The sequence below is a fragment of the Leptidea sinapis genome, chromosome 45 (genome assembly GCF_905404315.1).
Source record: "Leptidea sinapis chromosome 45, ilLepSina1.1, whole genome shotgun sequence".
Lineage (NCBI taxonomy): Eukaryota > Metazoa > Arthropoda > Insecta > Lepidoptera > Pieridae > Leptidea > Leptidea sinapis.
The window spans coordinates 8708921-8713920 of NC_066309.1; the positions used below are offsets into that span (position 1 = coordinate 8708921).

A 5000-nucleotide genomic window follows, 5' to 3' on the forward strand; every position below is an offset into this window, starting at 1 on the left:
CAATATATTATTATTTATTATAGTTGAAAGACGTGGTTGATGTTGTACACGGCGACTACTCTAATGATAACGAGTACGATCATTTTCAGGTTATTATGTCGAGTCGAGTGTTGTGATAAGTGTACATCGCCGTCGGCGGCGGCGGCGGCGGCTCCGGTGGTGTTGGGCGCGCTGCGCAAATTCCAAAAGCGAGTACGATCGGCCCCAATAGCGGGTACGGTCGATTCCTCAATAGCGAGTACCGCCTAGCGCGAGGAGCGCGGCGCTCCCTGCCGGTCTCCCCGGACGGATATCTCACTTACTTGTTTTCTCCAATAACGAGTACCGCCGAGCGCGAGGAGCGCGGCGCTCCCTGCCGGTCTCCATCTTTTCTCTTGTTCCTTGTACACCAGAACATTATAGTTTTTGACCAATATTCGTGTCCCCTAATAATTGCATGTTCTGTCCGTTTTTTTTTTTTAATTAAATAAAATAAATTATTAATTATTAATTTATCATAAAAATACCTACGAGAAAAAGTGTAGGTGATAAAATTATCTATAAAAAATGTACCGATACTTTTTTTCCTACGAGCCACCGTTTCTGAGATAATAACTATTCAAAAACTTATAAAAACGCGCTAAGTACACTACTACCTCATAGGTGGCGTGGAAACTAACTTTTTGAATCTAACACTAAGTATTGATACATTTTTAATGGATAATTTTACGATCTACAATTTTTGTCCGAGATACTTTTATGATAAAACTTACCTACCGTTTTGCTGAAAATCGCGAAAAACGAATGTGATTAAGTAAGTAAGTAAGTAAGTACGTAAGTAAGTAAGTAAGCAACTAAGTAAGTAAGTAAATAGGTAAGTAAGTAAGTAAGTAAGAAAGAATTACGTTTAAAGATATTTATTTCTCATTAAAAACATAATATTGTCACTTACATGAGAACATAAAAATATGATGTAATAATTTATCCGCCGTTCTTTAGATGTTCAGTACATACATGTTACACATTATAGTACTTATTCTTCTTCACAAAATTTAAGATTACACACTTTTACAGGGCACTGTCACATAACAAACAATTTCAGACATGTGTTTTATAAAAACTTTGAAACAATATAGTCTGATAGGTCACGTTTAAATGTTTTTAGTGACCTAATCTTTTTGAGAGATGAAGGTAGACTATTAAAAAGTGGTGCGCCCTCGTAAATAAACATACGCTTGCCGTAATTTGTTCTTGTCTTAGGTAGTATCAAGTAGCTGGCTCGTCTCGTGCTGCGTTTAGACGTTTACATGTTTAGTTTGGGTGAGTAAGATTGATGTATGATAAGAATTTTGATTTGATTTGAAATATATTTTTTTTTGGAGATTTTTTATTTGGTTTCGGAGGGAAAATGAAATGTACGTGTCGCGCGTTTATTACTGAACATTATCGTACTCGTTATTAATAAAGTAAAAAAAAAAAAAAAAAAAAAAAAAAAAAAAACGATTTTTTCTTCGAAGCCGCAATGCATATTCAATATTATGTTATTAATAAATAGTAAAATCAAATCAAAATCACTTTATTCACATATCAGAGAGTTTACACGTTCATATCGTTCGCGTGCACCACACATACGGCAGTCGGCGTCGAGAGTCGAGTCCGTAGCGAACGGTTCGCGACGCCGAATTCAACGCCGCTCAAGTTTTTTCTTGTAAAAAGAGTGAAAAACGCACGCGACAAAAATACAAAAACGCGCACAACACCAACCACCCCCAGCCACAACAACTGCTGCTGTTTTATTATTCTCGTCGTCGTCATCGTCATTCATATTTTATTTAATATATATTTATATTTGAGTAAGTTTGTGAATGCGCGCGATGATAACGACGATGATATAATAACAATACGGTTGTTGGTACTCTCGGGGCAGAGAGCTGGTGTGTCTGTGTCTGTGTTTGTGTCGCGCGTTGTTTTATATGTTCTTTTTTTACAATATAAAAAATGAGACAGACTCACCGCGCTGTGTCGATCGAGCGTTTTCGAGTTTCCCTATGCGGATGATATTTGATTTGGTGATTTGAAAGGTTTTTTGTGATTTCGTTTCTCATAATTCCTCTCTTCACTCTCTCTACAGTATCATACGCTGCGGCGATCCTCGTCACGTTGAAAGCGATCGTGTAAATTTTTTGCGCGCACCAAGACGCCGACTGGGCTTCGACGGTTTCCCTCTGTTAAGATTTTTAACGTGAGGGCCCGCAAGCCGGAACGCGTCGCGCATTTCACGCGTGCGAGACGTTCACGCTCCTCTCAAGCACCGGGCGTCGATCCGATTTGTGATCACGACGTGTACCGATATTAATACGTTGATACCGCTTCTATTGCGTGTCATCATTTTTATTATTACCCGAAGGGACTCTCGTTACTGAACTTTCATAACATACAATCGGCCCATCGCCGATTTATGATTCGTTCAACGCGCACCGTATGCCTTTGAGATATATAGTATACAGTGCGCGAACGGATATCTCACGATATGTTCAAGATGTCATAGTCGCGACGCCCTAAGGGGAGATCGCGACGCATGACGCGCTGAGCGCGACAACAATCGTTGTTTGCAGCAGCTCCCTGGTTGATCCTGCCAGTAGTTATATGCTTGTCTCAAAGATTAAGCCATGCATGTCTCAGTGCAAGCCGTATTAAGGCGATACCGCGAATGGCTCAATATATCAGTTTTGGTTCCTTAGATCTTACTCAGTTACTTGGATAACTGTGGTAATTCTAGAGCTAATACATGCAATCAGAGCTCTGACCAGTGATGGGATGAGTGCTTTTATTAGATCAAAACCAATCGACGGAGGGCCTCGCGTCCGAAGTCGTTAATTTTGATGAATCTGGATAACTTTTGCCGATCGCATGGTCCAGTACCGGCGACGCATCTTTCAAATGTCTGCCTTATCAACTTTCGATGGTAGTTTCTGCGACTACCATGGTTGTCACGGGTAACGGGGAATCAGGGTTCGATTCCGGAGAGGGAGCCTGAGAAACGGCTACCACATCCAAGGAAGGCAGCAGGCGCGCAAATTACCCACTCCCGGCACGGGGAGGTAGTGACGAAAAATAACGATACGGGACTCTTACGAGGCCTCGTAATCGGAATGAGTACACTTTAAATATTTTAACGAGGAACAATTGGAGGGCAAGTCTGGTGCCAGCAGCCGCGGTAATTCCAGCTCCAATAGCGTATACTAAAATTGTTGCGGTTAAAAAGCTCGTAGTTGCATTTGTGCGCCGCGCTGTCGGTGCATCGCATCCGCGGTGATACTGACACGTCTGCGGAGCATATCGTCGGTGAGCCGGCGGTAAAACGCCGGTTCAATATCAAAATCCTATCGCGGTGCTCTTCAGTGAGTGTCGAGATGGGCCGACAATTTTACTTTGAACAAATTAGAGTGCTCAAAGCGGGCTCAAAATGCCGCTTGAATATTTCGTGCATGGAATAATAGAATATGATCTCGGTTCTATTTTGTTGGTTTTCAGAACTCCGAGGTAATGATTAATAGGGATAACTGGGGGCATTCGTATTGCGACGTTAGAGGTGAAATTCTTGGATCGTCGCAAGACGAACATCAGCGAAAGCATTTGCCAAAGGTGTTTTCATCAATCAAGAACGAAAGTTAGAGGTTCGAAGGCGATTAGATACCGCCCTAGTTCTAACCGTAAATATGTCATCTAGCGATCCGCCGACGTTACTACAATGGCTCGGCGGGCAGCTTCCGGGAAACCAAAGATTTTGGACTCCGGGGGGAGTATGGTTGCAAAGCTGAAACTTAAAGGAATTGACGGAAGGGCACCACCAGGAGTGGAGCCTGCGGCTTAATTTGACTCAACACGGGAAATCTCACCAGGCCCGGACACCGGAAGGATTGACAGATTAACAGCTCTTTCTTGATTCGGTGGGTGGTGGTGCATGGCCGTTCTTAGTTGGTGGAGCGATTTGTCTGGTTAATTCCGGTAACGAACGAGACTCTAGCCTGCTAAATAGGCGTCGTCATTTAGGTGTGCGCGGCTTCAGGGTCGCGCAACTCACTGGCGGCGTATTAAAATTCTTCTTAGAGGGACCGGCGGCTTCGAGCCGCACGAGATTGAGCAATAACAGGTCTGTGATGCCCTTAGATGTCCTGGGCCGCACGCGCGCTACACTGAAGGAATCAACATGTTCTCCCTGGCCTAGAGGCCCGGGCAACCCGTTGAAACTCCTTCGTGCTGGGGATTGGGGTTTGCAATTATCCCCCATAAACGAGGAATTCCTAGTAAGCGCGAGTCATAAGCTCGCGTTGATTACGTCCCTGCCCTTTGTACACACCGCCCGTCGCTACTACCGATTGAATGATTTAGTGAGGTCTTCGGACCGACACGCGGTGGCTTCGCGGCCGTCGGCGTTGCTGGGAAGTTGACCAAACTTGATCATTTAGAGGAAGTAAAAGTCGTAACAAGGTTTCCGTAGGGGAACCTGCGGAAGGATCATTAACGTGTAACGGTCGCGTGCGCGAGCGTTGTCGCCGACACGCTTCGCTCACAGCCGACTGTTGACGATGATAACTTCAATCACGTGTCAATCACTGATTATTTTCGCGCTCGCGATGTGCTCTCTGTGCTACGTTGTCGCGTTTGCCGCGCGCGCGCTGACATCTCCCGCCGCATGTGGGGGGTGTCCGGCACGACGTCTCCGGCACGACGCTTCGGCGGGCGCGGTTCGCATGTACGCGACGCGCGTGCGTCTCGCGACGCGCTCATGTCGAGTGCGAAGCGAGTCGAGATCACGACGTACGCGCAATGCGTGCGTCACATAATATTTTGTTACACACAGAGATCGTTCACGTATTTTCTAAATATAAAAAACTATTACCCTGAACGGTGGATCACTTGGCTCGCGGGTCGATGAAGAACGCAGTTAACTGCGCGTCATAGTGTGAACTGCAGGACACATTTGAACATCGACATTTCGAACGCACATTGCGGTCCGT

The 5000-nt window shown here is 44.8% G+C and overlaps 2 non-coding genes across 2 annotated transcripts in view; both read left to right on the forward strand.

Moving 5' to 3' along the window:
* The first annotated feature begins 2598 nt into the window (after window positions 1-2598).
* Window positions 2599-4503, forward strand: LOC126977644 (small subunit ribosomal RNA). Its single transcript, XR_007732319.1, has one exon. It is a non-coding gene; the product is annotated as a small subunit ribosomal RNA (ribosomal RNA).
* Window positions 4504-4879: 376 nt separating this feature from the next.
* Window positions 4880-5000, forward strand: part of LOC126977565 (5.8S ribosomal RNA) — a 157-nt gene continuing 36 nt past the window's right edge. The window contains exon 1 of the ribosomal RNA XR_007732238.1: window positions 4880-5000. This exon is cut by the window's right edge and continues 36 nt beyond it. This is a non-coding gene — a ribosomal RNA (5.8S ribosomal RNA).